This window comes from Dipodomys ordii, unplaced genomic scaffold, assembly GCF_000151885.1.
Source record: "Dipodomys ordii isolate 6190 unplaced genomic scaffold, Dord_2.0 Scaffold39, whole genome shotgun sequence".
Lineage (NCBI taxonomy): Eukaryota > Metazoa > Chordata > Mammalia > Rodentia > Heteromyidae > Dipodomys > Dipodomys ordii.
Genome location: NW_012267255.1, coordinates 9,959,811 through 9,978,062, shown reverse-complemented (window position 1 = coordinate 9,978,062; position 18,252 = coordinate 9,959,811).

Below are 18,252 nucleotides of genomic sequence, written 5' to 3'. Positions count from 1 at the left end.
CCCAGGGCTTCGAGCATGCATGGCAAGCACTCTACCACTGAGCCACCTTCCCAGCCCCTGAGCAACCTCTTGTAAGCTGCCTATAGGATTCGTGAGGAGGCGGGTTATTTATCATAAAATCTGGGACCTGTGTTCAAACTTGGATGCTCACTCAATACCTGTGTTACTTGGGGCAAGTGGCTAATGGTATGGCATGTGTGTGTGTGTATGTGTGTGTGTGTGTGAGAGAGAGAGAGAGAGAACCCTTTGTGATTTTAAAAGTAATTAGAAGTTACCTGGAGATATGATTTATTTTGATTTCAGAAGCACCGACTGGAATACAAGAGTCATGGATAATTTCTCGTGACACGAATGGACCTATGAAATATGCATTTCTCATTTCCCCATCTTGAGTCATCTCGCTTGGTATTTCAGTTTGTGTAATAGTTAGAACTCCTGGCAGAGCAGAGGCTGTAATTGCAAACAGCTGTAAAGTATTACTCATCTTGCTGATCAAAATGACTTCCCGCTAAATAAACCATGAAAAAAGCTTTTCCACCCACAGAGAAGTGAAGTGTAAATGATATATAGACTCTGCCACAAAGCAATCAACAGATTGCCTTTCCTATAACTATGGTTTTAGAGAGCCACAGTCACGTTCACAGGCAGCTTAGAAACTCAACTATGTTTAGGAAAAACCATGAGAGTAACAGCATTTTAGTGGCCAGTAGGATCGCAGAAGTGTTTGAAGTTTGGAAGCTCTTGAGAGAGCTTCTTGCTGCTTTCTCTTAGGCTTTCCAACGCAGTGGAAATCATTTGCAGTGTGCCTTTTTCTAAGCTCCCTTCAGATGGCACCTTGTCTTATCCTTCAGGAACCTTAGCTGGATGTCCATGCTTTGATTTTTCTTGCCATAATTTTGAAATCTCAAGGAAACATGGTGTTGGTTAACACTGGTAATGTGGATGCTAGTGCCATGAACTGTAGGCTGTCAGAGTTTTAGCTCTTTTATATAAGAACAGGTGCTAGAATCATGGTGTACAATGACATGGTAAGGTATACTGAAAAGAAGAAAGGCCATTCTTTGCCCACTGCACCAGCAGGTACCAGGCCTTGTAACCATGAGAAGAGGTGGTCTGAAGTCTGAAGATGGTAAAAATAACGTGGCAAAAAGAACTTGGAAGTTGATGATGTCACTGAACCACTAAATTCCAGCCCTCCCTCCCCCATCCCCCTATCCCTAGACTCCTCCTGCCTAGAAACCTCTGACAAATAAACTTGTCCCTCATGGTTCAATCCCATAAATTGGCTTCTTCTCATACATGTGACCAGAGGCCTACCTAGTGGACAGAACACCCATTCTGGCTGCTGGGGTTGAGAAGACAAAGGGTTGAGAAGAGCCAGAAAAGGCTAGGGACCCTCAAACTCTTCTGTGTGGAGGAAGGCCCCAGGAGAAAGTGTTGCCAGTACCAGTGACAAATGTCAATGAGAAAAGGACTCCAGCTGACAGTCTGCAGTATTCTTAGGGTGTCCAAGATAATTAGACAGATTGAAGTAACAAGAAACCAAAGCCAAAACCAAACAAAAGGCTACTCCAGAGGTCCTGATTTATAACACCTGGCTCTTCTGATGACCTTTTTGCTATCCCTTTTGAAATTTTAAGGATAACCTTTGCTGTTTTGAAATGAATCTTATTTTGCTTGGGTTTGGAGCTTCTTTCCAAACAAGGAATGATGGTGAAGAATAAATATTATTCGTCAGTGCTGTTTTTTAATCACTCAGAAGCAGAAGGTAGGTGGTCATTGGTGCTTTCTCATTAAACCTTCTTCCCACAGTATCAGTAAAAGCTTAATAACCTACCTCTAACTACTTCTTTCTACTTTGGAAAACTTAATTCTAGAGAAAATGTGAAGTTGCTTATAATAAACCCAAAGAGGAAAAAAAAACAAAAATGATTCCTATAGCAAAGAGACAGTAACTACAAGATTCTTTGGTTATTTAACTCTGCTCATTGCTTGATACTCTGAAGGCACTCCATCTACATGTGAGGGAATACCCATACACATATCCTTAAAAAAAATTATATGTGAAAAAATGTTCCTTACTAGGGAATGGAATATTCCTATGGGGGGGTAAGTATATAGTAATTAAAAGGAGTCAATTATATCTGTACACATCCACATGAGTAATCTCAAAAAGCACTGTATATTTAAAAGTACTGTAGACCATACAGCATGTGCTTGCTGTAAGTGCTTAAATCTACAAAAACACTTTTCTTAAAAAAATAAATATATAATTCAGATGTTAAAGTATAAGAAACAGACTCTGAAACCTGACAAGTCATCCTAGTAACTGCCTCCATTGGCAGAGTAGAAGGAGACAGAGATGGTGGAGATAGAACATGCAATAACTATTTATTTAAAAGTAATTGCTGAAGATAAACTCAATGAAACATTAACAAATATTAATTGGAGGAATGGAGTTCATTATATTCATCTATGTTTCTATATCTTTTAAATTTCTCCAAAGAAAAAACAAGGAAAAGAAAATGTGTACTAAAATGTAAACAAAAGAGTAGGTGGCTGAAAGCAAGAACACCCAGTTCTGAGCATCCATGCTTCCTGGCAAACCTGGTGAATGGAGCAAAAGCAATGGGATAATTGGCTCCTCCTGCCTACCATTACCATGTCACCAGGAGGAAAAACAGAAACACTACTAAGAATTTGCCACAGGATAGAAGAATCCCGGGATGACTTAAAATCCAAGGCCTTTGAAGGCAATGCTACCCAAGGGCAAAGATGTGATGCTGGTACCTCTAGGTATCCTGAATCTATGCTCAATAAGCAATCTGGACCTACTACTATAAGATGAAAGAAAACTCTGCACAAACAATTCAAGATTAGGGGGAGAATGATGTAACACAAGTAGATGGCTTTGATCTCATCTGGGGTGTGCATGTGTGTGCGTGTATGTGTGTGTGTGTGTATGTGTGTGTGTAAATCTTTGAGAACTTGCACTGCTAAATGCCCTAGTATACTCTCTGTTCTCATCCTTCTTCACATATAGATTATCACACATGAAACACTCTTCCAAGGCTAGACTCAGTCTTATGTATGGCTCCTACACAAGAAAGCAGTTCATAATCCCAGGAGTAAGAAACATGCTCATAGAAAATCAGTCCTGTTCATGTGTACAGTTATGCAAGGATGGCTATGAAAACCACATCAGTCACAAACACCACTAACTTGATCATTAGTAACAATCTATTTAGCAGATAATTTTTTTAACTGAACTGAAATGTTGTTTCGACCCATAACTGAAATACTGGTCTGAAGTCAAATCTCTCTATTATTTGTTGTTCTTGCCAAGAGGTACTTTGGGTAGGCAATCCAAGAGGTCCCTCACAGTTCCTATGGCCAAAACAAAGAACAAATTCATCTTAGGGAAACAACACCACTACCAGGCCCACCATGTGAGGCAGACCTAGCTCCCGTAGTTGGGAAGTGATTTGGAGACCAAGGTGCACTAGAAAGAACCTGCTATTAGCAGCGACTGCCTCTAATTCATGAGTAACCTCAGCCCAGTCACCAGCGGTTGTTTTCTATGTTCTTTGTAAACTGTGAAGATCAAAGTAGACAACAACATATGATTTCTTCCCTAACTCTCATACACAGGGATACCAATGAAGCACCAGAACAAGCTCTATAGCTTGTAGTTTTCCAGGGACCAAAATTAAACTACAAGATTCTGTTCAAAATTTAAGAATTTCAACATGAGCCCAGCAGCAATGACTCACAGCTGTAATCCTAGCTACTTCAGGAGGATGAGCTCTAAAGATCATGGTTCAAAGCCAACCTAGACAGGAAAGACCATGAGACTCTTATCTCCAATTAACTCCCAAAAAACCAGAAGTGGAGCTGTGGCTCCTTGTGCAAAAAAGCTAAGGGACAATGACCAGCTCTGAGTTCAAGCTCCAGTACTTGAACAACAATAACAACTATATATAATATATATATATATATATATGAATTTCAATATGACAGTAGAGCATTAAGCCAACTGCAGAACTCTTTTGAGTTCAGCACCTCTGCCACAGCCCAGGAACAGCCCTTGAAGCCAGCCCAGGCTACAACTTCCCATCAAGAAGCTGGTCCGCCACTTAGGGGTCCACGAGTTGGACCTTCCAGACTAAAAGGAATAAGAACACACACTAGGCCAGCCACCCCTGGAAACAGCACGAAAGTCCAGACACAGTAGGGTACTGTGGGGAGAGAAGAGGGTTTTCTAGAGGTTCAACCCAAATCCACCCTCCCCCTGCTCCAGTCTTGGGCAGGGTAAGGGCTTCCTCAGCTTCTAGTCTACAAAGAAGAATTTTGCTCTACTTTGAAACCTGGGCCATCTGGACACTGTAGGTTGCACTTTTGCTCTTTCGGGGTAAACAGCGTGAGTCAAGAAGCTCAACAGAAAGTCTTGCTAACGTTGCTCAAGAAGCAGATAGATGATGCTACTTGTTTCCTGCGAAAGCTGCAGCTCCTGAGGTCAGCCGATGGCAGCCAGGGCCAGGGCTGTGGGCATATGACAATAGACAGCATGGTTCCAGGGTATTGGACCCGCACACTTCTGCTTGACTTGGTGCATCGTCTCAAATCTCAGCGCTCAGGGAGGATGCTCTTAATTCTACACCAAATCACTAAATGTCAGTGAAGATTGCCAACCAGCTGTGCCTTCAGTGTATGGGGGTGGGGGTGGGAAGGACTGCCGTGAAGGCCCTGCCTGCCACTACCCACTGCTTCCTCTCAGAGGGATGAGCCTAGCTAATTTTCTGATGCCTGGCAGGTTGTTGTCAGCAGACTAGTCAAATACACGCTCAGTGTTTCCCGTAATGAGGTCTTTGGTGTCAGGTGACATTAAAGAAAGAGAGTGGTGAAGAAACACCTCTGGTGAACCACTTTCTCATAGCCTGAGAATACAGCTTTCAAATCACTTCTACTAATGGGCTTGAAGAAATCAGAGAGACTGAGAGAGAGACTGAGAGAGAGACAGAGAGAGAGAGAGAGAGAGAGAGAGAGAGTGCATGGTCCCTGGGGTTGGAGGACCTGAGGTCCAGTCTTCACTTCCCATGTGCAGACTGAATGACCAAAGGTAAGTCATTTGTCCTGCTGTGTTTCTGTTTTCCTATTGAAAAATGGCAATAAAAAAAAACCCTGGCATCGTGATAACATTGCAGCCATAAAATGAAATCGTAGAGATAACATACATGTAAAGACAAATCACTTTGCAAGTGTTGAGTCTAACACCATCAGCTTCATGGATCCCATCAAATAAGTCATGATGATGATAACAGGTATTCTTACAGCAAGTCCTCCAGGGGAAACTACTGTTGTCCCAACCCCTGCTCCCTCCACGTCCCTTGAGAGGCTCTATGGCTAGCTGTAGAGTCTGGAAAGAGATGTGCACTTAAATTAACAGTCACATCAGAAGGAAGGAAGGAAGGAAGGAAGGAAGGAAGAAAGGAAGGAAGGAAGGAAGGAAGGAAGGAAGGAAGGAAGGAAGGAAGGAAAGGGAGGGAGGGAGGGAGAGAGGGAGCGAGGGAGGGAGCAAGGGAGGGAGGAAGATAGGAAGGAAGGAGAGCAAAGAGGTTTAAGAGATTTACCCCACCAATTTCTTAGTAATTTTCATGCTCATTATCAGTAAGCTGTGTTTTTCTTGTAAAAGACCTACTTGGGCGTGCAGTGACTTGAGATAATTAAGAATGCATTTACATTTTATGGAGCCACGAATGCCCTCAGCATCCTAAGACTTTGCATTTGATTTGCTCCTGGTACTTTCCCCACCCCACCCCCTCTAGTCAGTGAATATTAAAATATTTAACCTGTAGTCAGGCGCTGGCCTCTCAAGGCACTATGCCCAGATTCTGTGGTGTCAAGAAGTCAAAAGGGGGTTTGTCAACAGAGGAAACACAGCTATCCTCCAAATTCTGCTTCTATGAGAGGGTATTTTTTCTCTCCTCTTTTTTTTTAATTGCTTGAGGGATCTCATTAAACTTCTCAGTTAAAGTAGAAATTGGAGGAGCTAAGAGTAACTTTGGAGAGGATGGGGTTTTTTATGTAGTTCCAAATTACAACACACACATAGAAAGGGATGCTGTAAGTGGTTGGTCTTCTGAAAACTGAGGATTCTGAGAAGGTAGATTTGACCAGATGCTCTCTGGAGATCTCATCTAGCTCCAGATTTAATGTAGTGTCCTAAGATGAAGATGTATGGTGTCCCCTTGTTTTGGTCCTCTGAGTCACCTAGAGAAGAAAGATCCAGACTCTACTCAGTGGCATAAAACGGTGCCTGGACTTTATCTAGAAAGAGAAGAATCCTGACACATCATTTTTTGCAATGTCAGCAGACAGAATAACCCCCAGTCCCTACCCCCAAAATCCCTTTGCAGATCTTGCTAGCCATCCCTTAAACTAACAACTAATTTGGAAAACAAATGGGATAAATAATAAGAATGATTCTGATTGTCAATCCCTCTCATTTGGGCAAATACATGGAAATAATGAGTGAAATAAAGAATAGCCCAATACATTCCACATGGAACCACGCAGTTAAAAACACCTCAGACAAGGTCTATGAAAAAAAAAAGAGTTTAAAAATAAGAGGACTTAGGAATCTGATCTGGTTCTAATTTTCCAAGTCAGCAGAGAAGAATCTCCTTGGAGACTGGACCCTTCTTAGAAAGACATTTGGACTAAGGTGATAAAATAATATAAAAATATCAAAAAATAAAAATAAGGAAGAGAAATAGATATGGAACTTCAACACAGGCGTCCTGTGGTACCTCATGACACCATGCTTCATGAACTCCAAAGAAAGGGGGAAAAAACCCAGCAGCATTATAAATCCTGGTCAGCTGAATTATTTCACATGTTGCAGCCTGACTTAAGTTATTCATCGCAAAGGCTAGCAGCTCCCTGATGCATCTTTCCATGTCACTGGACAGGGTAAAAATAATAAATTGGCCATTGTGAGACACTCTGAGTTTCGTGAGGTTGAGCAGAGCATATTTTATATTCTTCTCTTGGAAGTGCCTCTTGTTGGTAGTAAATGGTAGCCAGCGCTGCTGTTTCTCAATAGACAAGTCCTAGAAGTAAGGATAATTCAATTTTCATTCACTCTTAGGTCTCCTGCTACCCATGTTCTTCCCTGACACCGACAAGGCTGTACCTGTCTTTCTGGCCCAAGGCCTGATGTAGCACTTGGATACTTTGCTCCTTGCCAGAAAACACCATGAGCTACTCTGAAAAATATCCTCTCGCCCAGGGGAGACCACTCCAGTGAGCACAAATTGTCTAGTGGTCTTTTCTTTTTTTTTTAAGTTGATCTTCCTCCATAGCTCATTTCTGGTTAAGAATAAAGATAGCAAGGTGTTGACTGGGCAGTGGGTCTTGAAAGACAGTCTAGTTTGTTTTAAACTTTTAAAGGTTCCCATTACAATAGGAAATATAATAACCAGGGTAGTAGCCTCTGATTGGAATTGAATCACTACTGTGGGAGTGGTATAATTTCTGTCACTTCTTTAACAAGGAATATGGCAAGATTAAAGATAACTAAAACCTTCCTCCTTTTTGGAATCAGTGACCTCACTTATGAAAATTCATCAAATGGCAGAAGAATAAACAGGTGATGCACATGTGCATGCTTCTTCCTAAGACGACAATACAGAACTTACTAGGAAAATTTTGATGATACCTAGATAGAAACATGGAACGGTGTCTACCTCCCCCACAGTGACATTGAAGGATAAAAGCTTAGAGGACAGGACATTGTCTAGGACTTCAACCACAGACCTACTGAGATGATAAATGCACCGAAGTAGGCATGCAAGGTACTGGGTCAGGTGTATTTTTCCTGCATTCAAATTTGCCTTCCATATTACTTTTGTGCCTTCTAAAATGTTTTAAATCTACCAAATGTGCCTTTCTCTCCAGGCTTGACATTGGCCCTCAGAGATTCTCAGTGCTCTGGGTTTTTGAACAGCATGGAAGAAAGGTTACCCTTTTTATTGTTGTTGTTTTAAGTCATTGGGTTTTAATCACCCAATTGGATTCTTTGTTCCAAATACATTGCCTTTTCTATCATTTGCATGTTGCCTTCGTCATTTATAAAAGCTGGGAGGGCATTGGTGGTGTTATAGTCTGTCTCCTTTTTTGAAGCCACCATCCTCCATTTACAAAACTCAGAATGGACTGCAGAAAACCACTAGCCAGCCATCCGGACATACAGTATGCCACAAACCACTTAAATTAGATGTCCCCACAAAATGCTGTCACTGGACAAAACTCAAATGCAAACCGCATCCTCTCAACTCACAAGTATTCTGGGTGACAGTGACCTTGGTATTGGTAAGGATGAATAAATGCAATTAAGAAACCAAGCAAAGAAGTAAACATGTCATGGAGCCCACAAAAGGCCAGCCATGTTGTGTTTATTTTAATATTGTTTAACAGTAACACCTAATAAAGAGAGCATCATGATTGTGTGAACTAAATTTTCAGTCATAATGAATGCTACAAACTTAACCTCCCAAGTTTAAATAGGCTACAACGTCTTGGGAAAAAATGCAAGAAAAATTATTTGATAAAGGTGACGGTTTTTCACACCTGAAAATAATGTTTTTCTTCCAGCCTATCTTGATCAACAGCCGGCAGCAACACATTGCAGATATAATCTCGAGACCTTGTGGCATGTACTTGTCACTACATGCATAACTTACTATGGACAGAGGATCACGGAGATTTTGAACATAATTTCCCACACGACAGGAGATTAAATAGACCACACTGGAAGAAGGCAAGAAGAAGCTAGGTCTCTGGAGTATCAAAAAGTAAACTTCAGCCAGTTCCAGAAGCAGAGAAACAGCAGGAAATAAACTTTCTTATGGGCTGCTTTCTCAATAGTTGTTTGCTTTGAAGAACTCTAGGGAAAGTATGAGTTATTCAAAGTCTAATAGAAACGGCCCAGCCCTGGGAAGATTTACAATGGATGGAAATCACTGTCTCATGCACGTCCTTCTTGCTCCTCTGCCTTTGTGGTACTGGCCATTCTTCAGGTGTGTCCATACCAGCCCAACCCCCTCCAAATTCCTGGCACCATCAGAACCTGCTCTGAGATGACAAACCATCATGAAATTAAGTTAATCCCCACTTCTCTGTGTGTATATAAAGCTTTCTTCCTGTGCTGTGTTTGCTGATACAGAACAATCAGGCAGTGAACAAGCAGGAGAGACAACAGGGTACAAAAGAACTTTCCCAATGTTCCACAGGCCACTCCATGAAGCATCCTACAGAATCAACTTGGATCTACGCTGCTTTCTGTCTTTCCTTGTGGAAAAAAAAAATAACTGTATCTACCTCATAAGATAGGTCTGAACATCAAACAGGGACATCCGTGGAAAATGCAGGTTGGGACCCCTTGTAATGCTCACAGTGTGTTTACTTTGTATGACTATCACCATTTACTTGGTATAACAGCCTTTCTGAAACAAGTCACAAGAGAGCACGGTCAGTCAACATATACAGGTGAGTAACCGAGGGGCTGGGGCTGGCTTACCATGCAGAAGAGCAGAGCAGTAACGAACCTAGGTTTGAAGGTCAACTCGCTCTGTGACACTGGGTATCCAATTTGTCACCAGAAAAGTGGGGAAACTATCTTGCACAGCGTTGCTCTGAGGAGTGAAGCAGCCAACAAATAGACAATGCCGGTCAGTACCTGACACAAAATAAGCACTCAGTGCGTAGTAGCAACAGGAAAAAAAAATGAATTCTTTAATCAAAATTTTCATCTTCAGAAAATGGGAGAGGAGTGTTTGGGATTAACTTGACTCCCATGACATGACCAGTGGAGACATTGCATTGGAGTCTGTGTGTCTCCGGGATTTGTCCCACACATGGTGCCCCAGTGATTGTCCAACAATCCAGTCCTAAATTGGGTAACTTTGTCCTTCACTTCTTGGCTTTCCTGGAAGGAAAGCATGATTTTTTTGCATCCTGAAGATATAGTCTACTCTGAGAGACAGAAGCCAACAGAGACTGTCACCACTTGTTTCTTCCTCGCCTATTCTTCACCTTCTCAAGATGCATGGGGGAGTAACATGAACTTGTAGTGAGAAGATGGATGCTGTTCTCCTCAATTCTTCCTTTGCATGGTATAGAAATACCATCCAATGAAAGAACACTAAGATGGCAGCCACTTTCCCTCCCTCAGCCCTCTCTGGTAGAGCTGTTTTTCTGCAACTGTATGTTGCGGTTGGCAATGTATTGTTTACTGGAGGATATTTGCGTCTATCCTCCGATGTGGACAGACCGAGGGTCCTGTGTGTGAAGCTGGCATCTTCTCCCCATTGTCTTCAGGGAGATGACCATCAACTCCTTCCTTCCATATAAATACACACATTTGTTTTTTATCAGGAGATGAAGTATCTTCCTTCACCCTTCAAGACTAGGGTAGTTTGTAACTGCTTTGACCAGTAGGACATAGCTGTGTTGTATTGTTTTTTGTTTTTTTTTTTTAAAGTGAAGCAGTGTAGAATTTCAAGGCTGGCTCCTAAGATGTCTTATAATTTCCATCAGACTTTCTTAAAATGTCCCTCTGGGAGAAACAAACTCTCTCTAAGAATCCAACTGCCTTGAAACAGCCAAGATGAGAGGAAACCCAAGCTAACCACAGACAGAGGGTGATGGCACCCAGCCAGCGTCAGCTACACCATGGGAGACAGAGGACACGGATGTGAAGAATGGATCATAGACAGTCAATTCATCCAGTTCTTCAGATGACTCCAGCCCCAGCCACACACCTTTGAGAAAGTCAAGTCAAAACCTCTCAGCTGAGCCTAATCAAGCCACAGACCTGTGACAGGTACAAATAACAAGTTTTCTCAAGGAACTAAGTTAAAGTTGTTAGTTGTACAGCAATAGATAAGCAGACACGGCCTTTAATAGACTCTAATCATTTTATTTTTATTTATTTCTTTTCCTCAAGCCTGCTAGGGTTTTGTTGTTGTTAATGTATGCTTTCTGATGTTTGAAGAACAGAAACTAATTTTTATTCAGGGATTTTAATGTTAAGCATAGGTGATCATGACATTTGTTTTGGTGTTATCTGAACAAAACAGAAAATTCTTCTGCAATCTACAGATTGGAGTTTAATCCTCAATTAAAATTCTTTATAAAAACAAATGAAATTAGGTTCCTTCTATTGGACTAAATATTGCATCTCTATAGTAAATAATAGATCTGAGAGCAGAGGGAATGAATATTTATCATGAAACTAATTTTCTATCGTTTGATGCCAATTAAAATTATAATTGTTTCCTCAGTATCACCAGATCATTCGCAGTTTCAGAGAATACAAGCATATTTGTTTGCATTATGTGAACTTGAATAAACTCTTCTGTGATTCATTATTTCCAGAGGAAAGTGGAACTTAAATGGGGAGCACTTTTTTTTAATCTCATTTTCTGTAGAGGAAGACCTTAAAAATCAGATCAATTCCGAAAGCCAGTCATTCAAATGAGTCCATGCACATAAATGAGTCTATGAGGTTCTAAAGACTCAGAAAAGCACCCAAGGAGACATCCTGGTAGTAGTTTATCTAGTCCTTCTTGCCTGTGCAAGCTTAATTTGTAGAGTCATGGGATTTTCTCTTTGTGAAATACATTCTCAACATGATTCAATCAACAGATCGACAAACCTAGGTTTGGGATATGAGACAGATACTCACATATCTATAGAAAACAACTTCATGTTTGCCTGTTGGAAACATTCTTCAAAAGGCCAAAGATATTCTGTCTACAAGAATCATTGATTTTTTCTCTGACCTAGGAAACCAAGGTTAGCCTCTTCTTTGAGCTTCGGTTTGTCCTCAGGATAGGGAAATATGAACGGCTGTAGGATTTAAGAAATAGGACCATGCATTCATTCATGTAAGAGTGGCATGTTTGATCTATGACCTTTATACTGAATGCTATATACATAAGACCGTGAGGACTAGAATGTGCCTATAAATCTACAAGTAAACACACTGGATGACTGAAAACCAATACACTGGGACTACCAGTTGCTAAACACTCACATAGTGAGACCAAAGGGAGCTATTCCTAAGTGTGGATCACAAAGATTCAATAGCTGTGTGCATATGATCAGATAAAATAATATTTTATTCAATGAACTCCAAGAAAAGGAAACACGAGATTTGTTGTTATTGCTGCTGTTGCTGCTGTTTTTGGTGTCTTTTCCTTTTGTCTTGTTAGTCTATTTGTATTGGGAGACCAAGGAGGGGGGGGGCATAGAAATGGCGAGACAAAGAGTGATCACGTGCAGCAATGGTACTAGACACTATGAGGAAAATGAGCTATACAATTTGTAGGTAGGGATGGGAGGGAGAAACTGGGAGTGAGGGAAGGGGTGACATGGTTCAAAAAGAAATATACTCATTACTTGACCTATGTAACTGTAACTCCTCTGTACATCATCTCTACAATAACAATAAAGTTGCCAGGCGCCAGTGGCTCACGCCTGTAATCCTAGCTACTCAGGAGGCTGAGATCTGAGGATCACGGTTCAAAGCCAGCCCAGGCAGCAAAGTCCATGAGACTCTTATCTCCAATAAAGCACCAAAACACGGAAGTGGTGCTGTGGCTAAAGTGGTAGAGCACTCGCCTTGAGCTGAAGAGTGCAGGGACAGCACCCAAGCCCAGAGTTCAAACCCCACAATCGACCAAAAAAAAAAAGGTGAACCTGGATGTAACAATGAAATGTTGAGTTTTGGTTATGCTTCCTGGGTCCCTGTCATGGTTCCTGAAACATAGTTGTCCCAAAACAAGGAGAAGTCCTTTCAACCCTCTCCCCAGAATTCAGAACCACATAAAGGAAATGATGATGGTGGAGAAAAGAGAGAAAGCAGTAGAGGAAGTAACCCAGAGCTGTCAATGAGGTGGTCTTGGAGAGATCCACCTCCTAGGTTTTGACATATGTGTGGATTTTGCTGCTACTGAAAAAGTCAACGCATCATACACAGAGATGATTGAACTAGAATTTTAGAGAATATCTGCGTCACCAGCAATTGTAAATTCAACAGATGTTGAAACAAATATAGACGGTTTTTGCAAGAGAGCAAATAAATGAAATCCAGGTAGACACAAAGTTCATGGTAGAATCCGCCCAAGGTAAATCAGGGTTTGCTTTTCTTGTCTATATTAATGGAAATCTTGAGATTCTTTTTTCATCCAGTAACAGAATCAGTAGAGCTGTGACTTGGATTTCACTAGCTAAATGGCTGGTTTTATGTGTTTGGAAAATCCAGCAATATTTTTTAGCCATACTTTTCTTCCTTACTAGGAAAAGTTGCAAAGGGACCCTTCCCCAATCTTTCCAATGCTTTGTGAGGGATTTTTGTCTCTAATGATTTTTCTGCAATTTCTCTGAGGAGCCAAGAAAACATCCAGGCTTTATCTTACATTGACTTGGAGCAAATGGAATTCAAAAGGCAAAATACAATATACATTAGTCAAAAAGTTTGAAATCCTATAAAGGCTCATGGCAAATAATTTAAATGGAAATGATTTTGATTGTCACTGGAAATAACAACTGAGTACTGTGCTAACACACACATACAATAAGCTTTTGGCAATGGTGGATTTAACATTCATCATTTTGAATGCTCTTAAATGACCCTGAAAGCCAGTCACATGTAGTAATTTGCAATTTTGCTGAGGCATGAATCTGAATCGCTTTTCACTTGAAATCAAAAGCACATTTAATTCAGCACTGGGACTTTATTCTCAAATTTGTTTTCTTATAAAACTTTTATAAATTTGAGGATCTGTGAAGTTTTCAGAGACTCCTTCACAAACATTCTCACATTTACTACAGTGTTAGAAACACAAGTAAGAGCATTAGTCCAAGACAGAGGAAAGATGTCCTAGACAGATGGAAGACATTGAAGTATTAGAACTTCAGCAGAAGATACTTCAATAGAACACTAACATGGGGACTCTCAATGATTCATACTTATACTGATATATTCTTAAGTGGAATAATGTGTTAAGTATTTAATAAAGTGATACATGGGTGACCTCTTCTCTTCTTCAACTTTTCTCTTGCAACATTAAATACCATAATTTCTATTTATAAACTTCGTTCAATTAGGTAAAGGAAGAAAAGGACTATTTTTGTTTTGTCTTACTTAGTCTTCTAAAAATACAATAAAAGGCTTCCACTTTACATGTCAGTTGTATATGCCTTGTGATGAGAGCTATATACTTTTACACACTTTTTTAGAAGAATAAATTACTGAATTACTTAAAAAATACATAAATAACTCTTTCAGAATCTGAGCCAGATTTAGTGCAAAATCTGCTTAAGACCAGGGGCTGTGTATAAAGCCACACTTGATTTAACAGTCTATATTTATATGTAGTGACAGAGACATTGATTATACATTCTCTTAATCTACAGGCTCACAGTGTGACAGGATTAGGAATCAGGGCCCGTATGCAGATGTTAGGGTGTGTGGCAAAATTGAGACACTCCAATAAATTTGCTTTTGAAGATTAGGGATGGGTGCTTGATACACCCATTTGGCTTTTCTCGGTGTCTGAACACAGAATCTCCGTAATCCTTCTGACGGCAATCTCATTAATGTGTCTTTCAGATCACATTACATTTATACATGTATCATGTCTGCTTAAAAAGTCAAATCAGGCTAGCTTTTCATTAAGATGGTCTTTTCAGAATGAGTGAATTTGCAATAATTGACACTGAAATAACTTTTCACAAAAAGTGGCTCATTTGCATAGTTTGTAGAGATTCGAATGAAAGATGGCCCCAAATGCAGCCATCATTGATCTAAAGCTCAGAAAGCTGTGGTTCCATGCATCCCCATAAACAGATTGTCATCAGGATAGAAGCAAGCCCAGAATTTCCTGTTTGTGTATGAATATCTGGGAAAGGAAGGAAGGAGGGAAGGAAGGAAGGAAGGAAGGAAGGAAGGAAGGAAGGAAGGAAGGAAGGAAATTTCTTTAATAACATCACTTCCCTTCTAACCTAACTAGATTGCTAAAATGCTACACTGTCATAGAAATCAGCCAATTGTTTGGTCATCAAAACATGAATATGGTAATTCATACCAACAGGAATACTGAGCTATCTTCCCTTCAATCAAAATAATGAGAAAGCACTTATACATTTGCATGAACACAGAAATTTAGGTAGCATTACTATTCTACTTCCCCCGACTCATACCTTCCACTGCCCTAGGTTTGCAAACGGCTTCTGCCAAGATCAGCCCAGAAATGTACATGTCATCTGCAAATCAAAGATCACAGATCTTCACTGAAATGATTGCAAGGGGAGAAAGTGCTGAAGGGTTCAGAGTGGCCAGAACAAGACTTAAAAGGGATGAGAAATGGGGAGCAAAGAGAGCTGCAATTGCCTTCGAGCCTAAAATAGACTGAGCTTGTCAATGCTGCAGGAAAAAAAAAATCACCAGCTTCTCCATCATTTCTTTAAAGGTCAAAATTTTTGTAGGTGGTCTGGGAGAGCGGTGGATTGCAGATGCGTTTAACAGCAGGATATTTTCCGCTGCCATGACCAGTTAAGAAAGATTTTCAAAAACACACCTGCTGGTAAACAGTTTGGCCCTACTCTGGGTCATCTGCCTTCTCCCGTCTCCTGGCTGCCTGGACTCTTACCTGGTTAGAGTCCCAAACCTCACATCAGTCAAAGCTAGGCTTTCAGCACAGTCCATTATGGTTTTCAGAGAGGTTCCTCTGTGGTTCTCAGGCAGGTTTTATGGTGCGGGGCTGCCTCTTCTCATACACACGAAGCACACATGTGAGGCACACAAGGCCCAGAGTGTGGACTCCCAACCGTTTGCTCTTCATGCCGCTGGTCAGTATATAGCACAACCACCCAATGTCAAACACCAGAGTAAGTCATCCAGGGGTCTGTTGCAGCCCTGGTGGAGCTCTCTCAAAGAAACCTGAGGCAAAGGGACTTGGGATGGCTTCCTAAGGAGGCCATAAAGTACAATGGTCTACTATATATACACATATATATGTATATATACATACATACATATGTATAATATGCTCAATTGTAGGCTGCTCTAAATCAAGTACTCCATTTAGAAAATCCATCCAGAGCCCACAGTTGGAGCGAGACTGACGTTGCAGAGTTGTCTATCTCTGTTCTCATTTGCTCTGGGCAGCTCAAGAATAATAAAGGCCTCAAGGAAGCTCTTCCAGCTATCCTGTGTTCCCATAGAGAGAAATCTCTGGGTCCCAATGTGGGGAAGAAGATGAGGTCCCCAGGGAATCACGTCCCCAAAGCATTTCCCGGACGCCTACGACACATGGAAAATAACCAGTCCTGCACATTCGCTCTGTCCTAAATGCCTGGGATTAGAATGAAAGTCTAGGGCTGGTTAGAATCCCCACCACAGCTGGCCTGCCTGCCTGCAGTTGCTGGAAATCCATCAGCAGGAAGAGGAGGATGGCCAGTTGTGGGCTCCTGGGAGTTTCCCATCCACAATTGTATGGAAGATACTATTCTCAGTCCTCATGCAGACAAGCACTTGGGTTGAGATGGCCAAGTGTTTAGTATGACCCATCCTAGACATAGCACCCCTTGGGGTAGCTCATACTGTCTGAAGAACTGTGCTAGAAAAACAAAAGGTCATTATTCTTTTCCATTGTCTTCTCTCCAACACTTCTCCATGACTAGGTTTCTATCTGGCAAAGAAAAAATAGCAGTCATATTAGCTTCTTGAATAGGTTCTTTATTGAATGCTTTACTGTTACCCTAAGTAGAGGAGCAGCAACTAAGAGAGGCTAAGTCACCTAAGGCAGGCTTCTCTAACTCCTGGGGCATTGGTCTGAGAAAGCTGGTACAAATAATAGCACCAACCTGTAAGGCTGTTGTTAGGATTCAGTGAATTCATATACAAAAACTACTTAACTAGCACTCAGTAGAGAGGTCATCATTTTCAAATACTAGGTACCTGTTACCATCTTACCTTTGCAACCTCTTATCTACTATGTTGCCATGTATAAAGTAGGGGGTGGGAAAAGGGGAAAGACACTGGTAACAGAGCAGAGGAGGCCCCCAAAAAGTCTCCAAGGGTCCCCTAAAGTCTCATTCTCCTGCACAGGATGTCCTGGTTTTGACTTCCATTCTCATTTTCTTTTCTCCACTCCTCCTGCTTACAAACCTTCTCTATGTATATCTGTGTCTTTCATTCATACAAAACAGGATCCTTTCCCAAGTGTTCAGAAGTCAGTGTAGATGTGAAAATGAATAACCTGCCAGTGTAGGGATCGAGGAGGGTAATGGAAGAGAAAGTGGTATACCAGTGACCCAGTGGTCTAGGACGTAAGCCCACACCTCTAGCTGTGATTCTCATGAGTGAGAACACAACCAAAGGAAGGGAAGAATTGCATTTAGAACCTTTCATCCACTTGTGCCACTTTCCTGGCTCCTTAACATGAAGGGATCCAAGCAAAACAATGCTTCCATCTAGCCGTGTGCGGCTCAAGAGCACTTCCTCCGCCTGCTGCCCGGAGCCCAAACCTGGGAAAGAAGCAAGTGGTCGTTTATGCTAAAATGCTAAGGCCATTTGAAAGCAAATGCATGTCATAGAAAGAATTATTGAAGCAGCTGGTGGATGTCATTACATTCATTTCTCAAGGAGGCCTGTCTTCTGGTGACACTAATCAAAGAACTGGGTCACTTCTCACCAGTCATTTTCTTGGAGGCCATGAAATCCCCGCATTGATTTCAGGCCTTTGGCTGATCAGGCGCTCAGAACAGCCATGGTGGTGAGGCTCCGGCAGCCTGTGGGCTGTCATCAACTCCAGCTGCAGAGATTTTCTATCTTTAATGGGATCAGAGGTCTTATCGACGCATTCCTCGTAAGTGCAACAGAGAAACCATCTTCCTCTCACCACTGATTCCACACCTGACAATTCTCCTATTTAGCGGTTAACAATTATTGTCTGGAGGCAAGTCAATTACAAGGAGGAATTTATGAAGTCCTTAGCAACTTCGAAGCACCTTGATGGAATCTATCCACTCTGTACAGAACACTGGAACATCAACCGCCTGAAGACGGGGCTCGCTTCACATCCATTAACACCACATCATGATCCAAATCATTAGAACATTCATTTGTTTATTTCAGTATATGTCCACCAAGTTGCAATGATCTATGAGGGAAACGAAACC